This window comes from Cryptomeria japonica, chromosome 4 (assembly GCF_030272615.1).
Source record: "Cryptomeria japonica chromosome 4, Sugi_1.0, whole genome shotgun sequence".
In the NCBI taxonomy this organism is placed as follows: Eukaryota; Viridiplantae; Streptophyta; class Pinopsida; order Cupressales; family Cupressaceae; genus Cryptomeria; species Cryptomeria japonica.
The window spans coordinates 478,486,028-478,500,337 of NC_081408.1; positions in this window are offsets into that span (position 1 = coordinate 478,486,028).

The following is a 14,310-nucleotide window of genomic DNA, read 5'->3' on the forward strand; positions in this document are numbered from 1 at the left end:
ATCTTACTTGCATCCATGAGATCCCTTGCTCAACTATCATGTGCCTTAGATGATGGATTTTTAGTTTGAAGGAAGAACATTTATAAATATTTCCATACAATTTATGCTCTCTTAGATGTTGGAGAACAATCCATAGATGCTTTTTAGCATCTTGGTTTGTGGAACACACCATAATATTATCTATGGATACTACAATAAAATGGTCTTAGAGATCATGAAACACATTTTTCATAAGACTCATAAATGTTGAAGAAGCATTTGTGAGATTGAATGATACAACTATGATCACGTAGTGTTCGTAGCTAGTTCCAAATGCCATTTTAGGCATGTTGTCTTCTTGAAAACATAGTTGATTATATCATGACTTAAGGTCTACATTGTAGAACACTATCACACCCTCCATTTTTTTGAACAAGTCATCAGTCCTAAGCAAATGATGCCTATTGCATATAATGTCCTTGATCATTTAGCAATTCTTGCTCAAGCAAAGAGTTCCATCCTTTTGCTTAATGAAGATGTCATGAGTTTGCCACAAACATACTAAGATGTATCAAACTGCAGTGTCATAGATTGTAACCCCTTATAATTTTACACTCCTTTTTTGTGCCTTTACATTAGTGTGTCTCCTCCTAGTTCTTTTCCAAGCCTATTTCTAGCTTTGCATTGCAAAGTTGTGTCATATGGTAATATGGTGATCTGAATCTTTGTCCTAAATTCATGTACATCTGCACCACCTTTGTTTTACCCCTTTTTGGGTGGACTAGGGTGCTAGGTGCCATAGTCCCCCCGGTTTGGGCCCATTTTAAAATATGTTGGTGTCTCAGTTCCTACCAGTTGATTTCCAATCTCAATATTTTAATATGATCGTTGGAGCTTGACTTAATTTATGAAATACATTAGGAACCCTATATAAGAGCATATTTCCTAATTCATTTTCATCTACCATCATTCAAGCACTTCCTAGAGCAAGTATTAAGAGCAACTTTATTCATATTTGAACATTATGGAGCAACAAGTTGCAACAATCTTCATGTGAGAATGTTTTCATTATTGAATCTTTAATGTCTTGTCATGTCATGTTATTGCATCAACATTTGTGAGTCTTATCAAAAGAACATAATATATCATCATTATCAACAACAACAACATCAAGCTTGAGATATAATATTGTGGATCTAACATTTTACCTTAGAGCTTTCCTTTCTATATATTTTCATTAAAGGGTTAGTTCCAAACTTGAGGTTTGACTGAGACAAACCCCTATAAACCCAACACCACTTTTCTTCTCTTGTGTGTACATGTGATATGTTCAAAAGAGAAGGAATACACATCTAGAAAGTACAAACCAGATTTTGAAGAAGCAAAAAACTCTAGATAGTGGCAGTTGGTTAACATTGTTCGACAGTTTTTTGATGAAATTTCAGGAGGATATTATGAACGACATCTTGATCTTGAAACTATTTTCGATTTCTAAATCTGACACCTTCAAGACTAGGTTGCTTATCCCTATAGTCCAACATTTCCAAGCTCGGATTTTAGATGCAGGTTCCTCTTTGTTTCCCATTTCCATTTTGTGCTCAAAGTCTACATATCTAATATTTGTTTATGTTGTTTACTCTCAATTTTGCATCATTAACCCTAGTTCACATAATTTTCAAATCAAATCAAATGAATTCAACTAAAAGGAGATATTTAATAGAACCTAGCTCCTTTTCAATAGGTTTAAGGTAGGGCCTATTGAATCTCCTTAATGTATTGAGGTGGAAAATGTGTTTGATTTCTAGTGGGTCCTATTTACCCACCTCTACAATTTTGGTGAACCCTAGTGTGTCTTATGTTTGCATTAACTTCTGCTTTTCATTTTTAGATTTGATTTGCATGATTTAATTGATATCATTGCACTTATATTATGTAATGTATTCAGAGGTCTAGTTCACCAAACCTGTTACATTTTGGTGAACTTGACACTTCTTACTTTTTGCATATTTCTGATTGGGTGTTTTTAGATCTGTTTTTTCACTATAGAATTTACATCTGATTGGTTTGTAATTGCCCATGTGATTACATTATTTATTAGCTATATTTATCAAAACTATGTGTTGCATGATGACTTGTTTCATTTTATGTTGCTTGCATTCATACATAATAGTCTAATTTATTGCATCGTGAGGATTTTAAAGATGTCTTCTACATTCATATAATTTCTTAAAGCTTTCATATATGCCTCATGTTGCTATATGATTGTAGACACTAAAAAACGGTCTTGTCCCCTATTTTTAACATATCATGTGCAGTCTTTAATTAAACCCCCTTTTACTAAAAATTCTTCTAAGTCCTAAATAAATAAATTAAATAAAAATAAATTCATTTTATTTAATTAACTAATTCATAAATATGAGCAATAAATTAATAAATCATTTTTATTAATTTATCATATTTATCTTCCTCCAAAATTAAGATAACTAATAATTTTTTTTTATTAATTCAACTTTATTTTCTTTTTGTGAGGAGATAATTAATAAATCTTATTTATTAATTATCTCTATTTATCCTCTCATGTGAGGATGTTTCCTACTTTTTTGTTGTTCTTTGATCGAAATCCTAATTAAGACTGTGAGAATTGTAGGATTTATTCAAACCTCCTAATTAGGCTATGTGAAAAATTGTTGTTCATTAAAACCTCCTAATTAGGCTATGTGAAAAATTGTTGTCCATTAAAACCTCCTAATTAGGCTATGTCATATTATATCCTATCATATCGTTTTTTCCTTTCATTCCTCCATTATCATGTCATATCCTATTACCCTTCATTATCCTATCATGTCCTATTATCCTTCATATCCTATCATCCCTCATATCCATATTCCCTTTTCTACCTTTGATCTTGACAAGGCTAACGACCTTCATGAATATCATGCATTTTGTTCACAACTTTTAGTCTATCACAACTTTTAGTCTTTATCCATTGGGTCATTACAACATTTTGTCCATATTCTTTGGCTTATTGCAACCTTCTGTCACTATCTCTTAGCCTATCGCAACCTTCAACCTTATCCTTTATCCATTTTCGATCTTGCTTATCCTATCCATATCCTATCATCGTCCATACATTCTTTCCCATCCCTTGATCTTGATTCAACATAAGGATGTAAAATGCAAAACATGTTTTTTAAAACATCTTGACATGTCCCTCATGCCATTCCATTGCTTAACATTGTCATATCCAGTGCCTTAGCCCATCGCGTGATAGCCCTTGGCAATTGAATCCAATTTGTCTCCATAATAAATGACCTCTATCTTCCTTCTATCCACCAACATTTTAGCAAGCTTGTTTATCCATCTGTCATATTCATTGCCTTTCTAGACACTGGGGGCAAATTAAAATCAAATATAGTCTTGAAAAACAACTAAAAAAATTGCAAAATGTCTTGAAATAATACAAAAAAATTACAAAAATGTCCTGAAATAATCTAAAAACACATCGTAAAATGTCTTGAAAAAAGCACAAAAAAGTCAAAAAAATCACAAAAATCACAAAAAGCTTAAACATTGGAAAACATCAAAATCCAAAAACAATCATTTTCATTCCATCAATAAATTGGCTCTTTTGTACATAGAAAAACAGTTGAGTGGACATCGAACAAATAACACAACAAAACATTGTTCTTAACAAATCATGCATTAACAAATGAACTGTTCAATCAACCAAGCATTCACACTGATCAAACTTGTCTTATCAATCAATCAATATCATCGGTCCTTTGTCAACATTATCATGGGTCTTATACAGGGTGTGGTATACTTGAAACCAGACTGTGTCCTGTCTTAGTCATGGTACTGCATTCCCTAAAACCTGGCAGCATGATCGTCCTACCATCAAACCAACACTATCACTTTTGACAACAAGATCAGAATGACAGTTTAACTTGTTTGAATTTGTGAATCTTATTTTTCACTAATTTATCTTTGATCATGTTCGTATGCTACTCAATGATGTCACTGAGTGATTTTGAGTGATTTAGAGTGGCCAGGATAGCTCATGGTCTTTCTTGTTTTTCATTTTTTGTTTGCGGAGTGTTTCATAACATTCTGGGGCAAGTATGTCTTAAGATGGTTGAACCATTCTTTGTCTGTCACTAATACATTTAGCCTAAAATTCCGACGGAGGTTTCCGACGGAGAAGGTATATTGTGATCAAACTTGATTTTTTTTGGAAAAAATGCCCGATTTCGTCGGAATTCCGATGATAATGCAACATTTGGTTTCGACGGAGAAGGAATTGGCAATGACATTTGGGTTTTTTAAGAAAAAGTGCATGCGTTCGTCGAAATTCCGATGACCACGTGCATTACTTAAAAAAAAAAAGAAAAGACCAAGTCATTTCATAAATCCCTCCTCTTTATAAAATCCCGCCTCCCATTTGTCCCGCCTCTGTAGCGAACCTGTGGGTTTAATCGTGGCGGGGAAGATCATTGGTGTTAAACCAGCCAATTCTGTAGCTCAGGCTAGAAATGGCGATGTAGTATAATTCGGTGGAAGTGGAGGTAGACACTCACTATTGAATCTCTATCCATCTTCACTGGCTTCAACCATAACTATTCGCGTAAGCGTCCCTTCCCGGTCGAGCGAATGAGTGCCTACCTAAAGGCCCTCCCAAGGTATCTTAGTTCGCGTTGTCTCGGGGCATATTAGGGGATCACAATGGGGATCACAATAGGGAACATGCAGGTAGGGGCCGTCCCCCGATGAACACGAAGGAGGGAGGTGGACATAGTTCCCTGTGGGTTTAATCGCTGCAGGATGTAGGAATGGTTTAATCGCTACAGGAAAAAGGTAGGGTATAATCAACAAATTCATTGTTATACATATTCAAATATTTAGATTCAAATTTTATTATATACTTATCAGATTAATTGGCAATAGCTGAGATGGTGAGAGGTTTTTGTAATATGATATGATCGATTTAAAAGAAGAATTTTTTACAAGACCTAAACCGTTGAACAATCCTACAATCATGTATTATTTAAACACTACATTTTAAATAATGAAGAATATAGCTAGCCTGAAACATATTAATAATACTTTCCATATTTAAAATATATCCTAATTAAGGGGATGGATGACCTAAATTTGCGTGATCGAGTGTCATTATGTAAAATATATCCTAATTATGGATGCTGGTATATATGGTAGTGACAAAAAATCCCTACTGCAAAACCGTGAGAGCAATGTGTAGTGATCGAGTGCTATTTTTTCTCGGTGTTTTGGAGGGGAGCATAAGTGTACCGTTAGGAAGGTGGTATAAAATGGAAGCTAAGAGGTATAAGGTTATGAGGTGTGGGTTAGGATAAGACAGGGGGGTAAGTGATGAAGGATGTAATGGTAAAAGACTAAGTTAAGATATGTTAGGGGTTTGGAAGGTAGGAAAGTGAATGGGGGGAGATAAAAGGATGTGAAGGATGGAATGGGGTTAGGTAGGTGAAGTAAAAGTAAGTGTGTATGAGGTTAAGGTGTAGGATATGATGTAGGAAAGTGGAGGAGGTTAAGATAGGGGATATGAAAGGTAGATGGAAGGTAATAATGATAGGAAGTGAGGTAAAGGTTATGAGGTGTGGGTTAGAAAATAAGGTGTAGGAAATGGAAGGAAGGGTCATATCACTTTGAGAGTTTTCACCAAGATGAGTAGCCCGAGTATGCACCTCAAATCTTACAAGCCATGAGGATCCACTTGTAGTAGAGGAGCATATACTTGCATCTTGGGAGCTTATTAGGATCTCGCCTTGAATTTGGGAAATACATATAGAGGAGATAGAATATTGATCAATACACATTACCTAGCCTCATCATGCATAAATACAAGAGGTATAGACTATAGCAAGCACATATCTTGAGCCAAAGGATCATATTCGAGAGTTGCTTCATCTCCAATCCTCTACATTTTTAAGATCCACAAATGGGGTTGAGGATAAGTCTTGTTTACTAATTAGCTTGGACATATGCTTTGGGTTGCATCTATATGTGAGCAACCTAAAGGCATAACTTTCAATGCAATTTTTGAGAGGACTTGCTTCCACCTTGTGGTACTGGGAGGATAAAATGCACCAACTCACATTGGAAACCCTCTCCAGATACTATTTTGGAGTGCTTCAAAGTGTGTTCTATTTCAAAATATTTTTGACAGAGAAGTATAGATGAGTTTCACAATTTACATAATAAGGTTTCATAGTGGATCAACATGAGAGTTAGTTTTTGGAGTTCTTGTAGTTTGTAGATTACATTCAAGACAAGTTACTTGTCAATTATTTCATTAGGGGTGGAAAGCCCAAAATTTTAGTTTTCCTACACATGGCCAATCCAAATGACTTTAGGGTTGCTATGGCAAAGTCTTTTATGGAAAAGGAGGTACATGGGAGGACACAAGAGGCATGAGAGAAGTTTGTAACCTTGATTAAGGGACTAAAGTGTCCATAGGCCTCCCCATCCTTCAAAGGATAATTTAGACTTACTATATGATTTACAAAGAAAAACCCAATAGTATCAATATTAGGGACAAAGGTCTACTAGAGCATAGTAAGGGCCATAGGGTAGTCACATTTGACCATCATAGACACAAGGATATTTTAGGTATGAGAGACTATAAGGCTATCAAGCTAGGCCTTCTATGACTCAACAACCTTTTAGGGGAGAATCTAGTGTTTTTAGTAATTAGGATCTTCTAATTATGGTGGGGCCTAGCCAACATAGGGTTATATGAGAGGCACATGTTATGTATATGTTAGTATTAGATAGAGAGTGCCCACAAGGTTTTAGAGTAGGTGGACACTATGATAGGATGTCAAAGTAGATAGTTTGATATGTGGGTCTTTACCCTCCCAACCACTCAACATATACCACCATGGGTCTTTACCCTCCCAAATACACAAAGGTCAAAGGAAGATTCACTGCTGCAACACACACTTTTTGTGACAATCTCAAGCACTTAGGATAGTCACTCCTTTTGTGGCCATTCTTCTTCACACAACACTCTCTAACATTAATTATGATGATAGTGTACCTCCTTAAACCTTCCACCAACACCTAACTCAATACCAAACTCTTTCCCAATCTCGCTAATGGACTAATTAACTCAATTCACTGTGAAATTGTGACGGTCAATGCAAGGTTTAGGACAGTAGTAATTAGGATCTTCTAATTATTGTGGGGCCTAGCCAACATAGGGTTATATGAGACAAGGGTAAGTTCAATAGTGATTTCTCCTCTACAACCTTTTCCAGTCTGCGCGAAAATGAGAGCTTGACAACATTCTTTTGCTTTTAGCTAGCTAAATTTTTCAAGAATTTTATCTCTAGATTTAATATTTCTTTTCTTGCATGAATCTATTAATTTTGAGATAATGGATCTTGCCTTCATGAATTGATCCTAGTTTATCCCTTTAACCCTGATTAATTTATTTAGAGTGTTTAGTTCCATTTTAATCCTTTCTTTTATAATTAAATATTATTAAAAAATTGTATTATTGTTCCAAATTTTGTGGATATTTAGGAGACACAAATAAAATATAAATGTAATCATTCCATATTTTTGTAGGAGATATTGGAATGAGACTAATAGGAAGAGTAGTAAACATGAGTCACAATGAGCACTTTAGAATAAATCTAAACATTATAAGGAAGAGTAGCTTGGAAAAATAGAAGCGTAATTTATTTTCCGATATGCAAGATTATTACTTGGGAAAGAATCTTGAAAGAGGATTGAAAAGATTCCTTGAGCTAACATTGTCTCACTTATCCAAAATTATAAGGAAGGATTCATTAATGAAATGGTCATTAACAAGATGGAGAGAATAATAATTAGGAAGAGATAGATTTCACATGCTACTAGGTGACTAGATTGGAGAGAAACTAGAGGCAAATCATTTAGCTTGGCCATGACACAAAGTCTTAGAATAGATGCCAACCTTGGTGAATGGAATGAAAATCCCAAACAATTAACGAGTGGTGAGACAAGTAGAGGCATCTATAAATTTTGTTTTGAATAAAATAAAGAAAAAATGGGACTAAAACCAAGGGAAATGCACATGGAAAGGATATGATGAAAATCAAAATAAATAGTTTGAAGATAATATTAGTTACCTAAAGGATATTCCACTTGATTATTTGGTATATCATAACTATTTTCACAAATTTTGAAACCATTAGAGGTACCTTTTGCTTCTGTAGATGAGGCATTCATTCATGTTGAAGTTGTGATAGCTTATTTGCCTCTTTATAGACAACAAATTATCCATACAAATTATCATATATACTTGTAACCTCCATCCCAAACCACCTATTTCACTCTTCTTCCTTTGTGTACCTCTTTTATTCTTCCATTATCATATAAAGCAGGAAAGGACATGAGAATATCTCCTCGGGGAGGTATTCTATGACAGCTGCGAGGTAGATGAGAGTTTCTTATGCCATTTGCTTTGTTCTATGCAATCAAACGCGAGAACACTATTTGAATTCAAATGCTAATGGTGATTGTTTTTTTAACGGAAATAGACGGGAAGGGATGTTAAGGGAAGGAATGGACCCACAACACACCTAAGCAGTCAAAGCTTAGTGTGTGTTGTTTAAGGCTGCCCCCTTAAGACATCATAATTGATTGGCTCTTCACTCCTAAGACCTTCAAAAGTCTTTAATGGATTCATTGAGTCCTTTTGTCTTCCAAATGCACCTGCACCAACTTGAATTCTCCTTCAATGCTTGATTGCCTGTTCACTTGGAATTGAATTGATTTTATAACTAAGAGATCACCTGAATTGTAGGTAGACACCTTCAAATGATAGGGTAGGCTTCCTTTTATACCTTATATATGTCTTGAAAGCATTTTATCCTGATGGCTTTAAATTAAAGTACTTTCTCTTCTATCTGGTATTGGTGGAGCAGAGGTTGCATTGCATCATCCCAGGATACATATTTCCGCAGATACAACACAAGTTAAATATATCCCAGGTCGATGCAAAGAAACCTCTGCTCCAGAGATCACCAAAAAATAGAGAAAGAACTTTAATTTAATGCCATCAAGATAAAAGTCTTTAATCAAGACAAATAAATGGTATGCAACTGGATCTATTTGGAATGCATTACCCAAACATCGCAATCGATCAGTCACCTTTGAAAAGAAAGTGGTATGATGAAATATTTAGACATAAAATAGATGAAATGCACTCCATACTACTGCTGCACAATATTTTGGTTGATGATATTTTTAAAATAGTAAAGGAAGGTGTATGGAACAACCAAATTCTGATCATTATAAACAATGAATATTTTAAGATCCTTTTATGATATGTAAGTTGAGAATATTTTATGAAAGGTCCCTAAATGAATACACTTTAAACTGATTTTAATATACCTTGAAGTGTGCAATATGGAAGGTTTGTATTCTTAATCTCCTGCCCATTTCTTATTTTAAAAGATGATGTCTTTATTAAATATCTTTATTAACTTGATTTCTCCTTCAATTCTTGCTGAATGCTTGATTGCATGTTCACTTGGAATTGAATTGATTTTATAATTAAGAGATCACTTGAATTGTAGGTAAACCCCTTCAAATGACAGGGTAGGCTTCCTTTTATACCTAATATATGTCTTGAAAGCATATTATCATGAAGGCTTTAAATTAAAGTACTTTCTCTTCTATCTGGTATTGGTGGAGCAGAGGTTGCATTGCATCGTCCTAGGATACATATTTCCGCAGATACAACACAAGTTAAATGTATCCCAGGTCGATGCAAAGCAACCTCTACTCTAGAGATCACCAAAAAATAGAGAAAGAACTTTAATTTAGTGCCATCAGGATAAAATTATTTAATCAAGACAGATAAAATTTGAGTTTGATTGTCATCATTTACTTTGCCAAATTCTTCACACGTAACTCCTGAATCAATTTCCTACTCACAAGAATTTTATTATGTCTCAAATATAGGGAAATAGAAGGCTTCAAATAGAAAACTTGAACATGCAACTAAATCCATTGACTAACCAGAAGAACAAAATTAAGAAACGGTTTGATCATCTGAGAGATGTTGTAGACTTGCAACTCACCAGCTAAGTTTTTGCAGGTAAGAATTTTTTTTGTTTTGGTTATGGTTGTGGTGTTTATAGGGAGACATTTACAAATTTATATCTATTTTCACTATTTAATGGTTTATGGGTTTGTAATGGTAATTTAATGTTCTTTCATATTTTTGTATATATTCTTTATAATAGCCTATTATATTGACTTGTTCTATTATGCATAATGGTGTGGGTCAGACGACTTTGCCGTCGGTGCATGAAAGCATTGAATGAGTTCTACTTTTAAAAATTACATGAAACATTTTTAATTTATTTGATTCAGTGTTATTTGCAAAAAATGATTATCAATGATGTTTCCTTTCTCCAAGAATTGTCTAGGATCTTTCCATCAGATAATATGTAACATCGAATGACTAAATCTTTTCATTACAAATGCTTATTTTATTTAATTATTATCTGAGCGTGAATTAAAATTTATATCTGTACGGAAGCAAAACATACAAGTTGAAGAGTCATGTGCAAGCAAATTTCCTAAAAGAAAGCAAGCAGGCATTATCTTGAATGACATGGAAACAAGCTCATTAGCTGCCTAGAAGAGAGCAATTGGAGAATGGTAGAGGAAAGTGTTTAAGGGTGATAAATAGATAGATAGTATGCAATACAAACAAACAATGTCTGGAGTGTCTGATGTGACGTCTCTAATTTATGTCCGGAGGGACTAACTGGTTTTGGAGTTCCGGCGAAACCTATTGGGCCACGCTTTGAGGAAATCAATGTGTTCATGCAAGGAGCACCTTTTTTCTATTATGAGAATGATACTTTTGCATCGAGGGATATTTGGAAGTCAATATCCAAAAATTTCTATAGTGTGGAACCAGAGTTGGCAGACTCAAAGTAATTTTCAGCTTTCAGAAGACCAAGAGGTTATGTACACAATCTCCCAATAGAAGGGCAATTTCAAGCATTACCTCTCCTCCCCATGACTATTCAGGAAGCACTTCCTTAGACAAAGGAATATTGGCCTCCATGGGATCAAAGAAAAAAATTGAAGCATAGACTCTAGACGATGTGGTGGTGTCCTTCGTGAAGAACTCTGCACTATAATTGAAAATTCACGAGGGAAACTGCAAGATAGTGAAGAAAAATACAATCTTGAAAAGTGGGAAGAATGGATCTTGGTTTGGGTGGGGCCAAGTCAGGTGGCTCCTCTAGAGGTTGACGAGATAAAAATCATATTAGGATTTGAAAAAGATCACACTCGTGGAACTTCGTGTGCGAGTGAACGATTGTGGTGTTTGGGTAATGCATTCCAAATAGATACAGTTGCATTCCAAATGGGTAATGTCTTGATTAAATAATTTTATCCTGATGGCATGCAACTATATCTATTTGGAATGAATTACCCAAACACCGCAATCAATCACTCGCACATGAAGTTCCACGAGTGTGATCTTTTTCAAATCCTAATATGATTTCTATCTTGTCAACCTCTAGAGGAGCCACCTGACTTGGCCCCACCCAAACCAAGATCCATTCTTCCCACTTTTCAAGATTGTATTTCTCTTCACTATCTTGCAGTTTCCCTTGTGAATTTTCAATTATAGTGTAGAGTTCTTCACAAAGGACACCACCACATCGTCTAGAGTCTATGCTTTAATTTTTTTATTTGATCTCATGGAGGCCAATAGTCCTTTGTTTGAGGAAGTGCTTCCTGAATAGTCATGGGGGGGGGAGGTAATTCTTGAAGTCACTCTTCTATTGGGAGATTGTGTACATAACCTCTTGGTCTTCTGAAAGCTGAAAATTACTTCGAGTCTACCAACTTTGGTTCCACACTATAGAAATTTTTGGATATTGACTTCCAAATATCCCTCGATGCAAAAGTATCATTCTCATAATAGAAAAAAGGTGCTCCTTGCATGAACACATTGATTTCCTCCAAAGCGTGGCCCAATAGGTTTCGTAGGAACTCCAAAACCAGTTAGTTCCTTCAGATATAAATTAGAGACGTCACATCAGACACTCCAAACATTGTTTGTTTGTATTGCATACTCTCTATCTATTTATCACCCTTTAACACTTTCCTCTTCTTTTCTCCAATTTCTCTCTTCTAGGCAGCTGATGAGCTTGTTTCTATGTCATTCAAGATAATGCCTGCTTGCTTTCTTTTAGGAAATTTTCTTGCACATGACTCTAAAGCTTGTATGTTCTGCTTCCGTACAGATATAAATTTTAATTCATGCTCAGATAATAATTAAATTAAATAAGCATTTGTAAAGAAAAAATTTAGTCATTCGATGTTACATATTATTTGATAGAAAGATCCTAGACAATTCTTGGAGAAAGGAAACATCATTGATAATCATTTTTTGCAAATAGCACTGAATCAAATAAATTAAAATGTTTAATGCAATTTTTAAAAATAGAACTCGTTCAATGCTTTCATTCATCGACGGCAAAGCCGTTTGACCCACATCATCTCTCGCTGTCGGAATTCCAATGACAACTAATGGAACGTCCAACAAGGATGCTATATATCTGATGTCACTACCATGTCAGACGGTCGTCGAGGAGCAATCATAACATCCATCGGAAATCCGATGGAAATGACATCGTCAGAAATCCCGACGATGAGTTTTCGATGGTAAAGTTTGTCGGAAGCCCGACGTTTGGTCGTCGCAAATCCGACAATTAGCCGTAGGAAATTAGGCCCAAATGTACTAGTGTGTGAACATGTCTATCTTACGCAAAGGGATTGCGTTATAGCCCTGGCCTACATTGCCATGGTGTGCTTCATCTACTTTACCATATCAAATAAAAGGATCTCACCGACTATTAGCATTTGTGAAAGCAAGATTTCATCACACCAATCATTCTTCACTTCTTACTAACATTTTTCTCTTTCATCATATTTTTTCTTTCATCTAACATTTTTTTCCTCTTTCGAGAGATCATTCATTTCTTCCATACATAAACCACCTCTCAAGGGGGCATCTTACCCCCATCCTATCATCTATTGGGACATGATTTCTCAAATTTTTCTTTGAAACAATGCTCATGATCGCATTGTCTCAAAGAGAGGCAAAATGTAGACACTAAAAAATGGTCAACACCCGTATCTCCTATTTTTAACATATCATGTGCATAGTCTTTAATAAAACCCCCTTTTACTAACAATACTTCTAAGTCCTAAATAAATAAATAAAATAAAAATAAATTCATTTCATTTAATTAACTAATTCATAAATATGAGCAATAAATTAATAAATCATTTTTATTAATTTATCATATTTATCTTCCTCCAAAATAAAGTTATTTAATAAATTTTATTTATTAATTCAACTTTATTTTCTTTTTGTGAGGAGATAATTAATTATCTCTATTTATCCTCTCATGTGAGGATGTTTCCTATTTTTTTTTTAATTCTATATTCGTCCATTTTATGATCTTATATGGAGTTATTTAATAATTAAAAATTATTAAATCTTCTCTTAGAATCCTCCTAATTTTCAAATTTGGACACACATCTTTCCTTGGTTTTCCAAAATCAATCTTTTTGCCAATATCTTATTAATCTTAATTTTTAAATTAAAAAATGAGGTATGCATCTTCAAAAATCTTATTTTTTTGTGATAGGATATTTTATTTATTTTCAATTCTTCCATTTATCTTTTTGAATGAAGATATTTAATATTTTTTAATTATTAAAATCTTTCTAATCTTTCAACTTGCTAATTTGGTCATTACGAGAAGATAATTAAAGATTTTATTATTTATTCTCATAATATCTTCTATCTTCATCCTTCCCTGAATGACAACTCTAATGTGCACTCAATCAGGTTCATTCATCTAGCCAAAAATCTTTTCAATCTTAGTCATCCAATCAATCCCCAAATTTTCTATAAATTGAGTCATTTTCTCATCGATTTTCAACCACACTTTGAGTATTCTTATACTACTTAAATAATTTTACTATCATCTTGCTTTCAATACACTTGCTTTGTAGGTTAGAACCACAACATATTTGAAGGAGAAAGAGAAACAAATATGAGAAATAAATTAATAAATCATTTTTATTGATTTATCATATTTATCTTCCTCCAAAATAAAAATAATTAATAAATTTTATTATTAATTCAACTTTATTTGCTTTTTGTGAGGAGATAATTAATTATCTCTATTTATTTTCTCATGTGAGGATGTTTCCTGCTTTTGTTTAAAAAAATTTATTGTTCCATTTTATCCT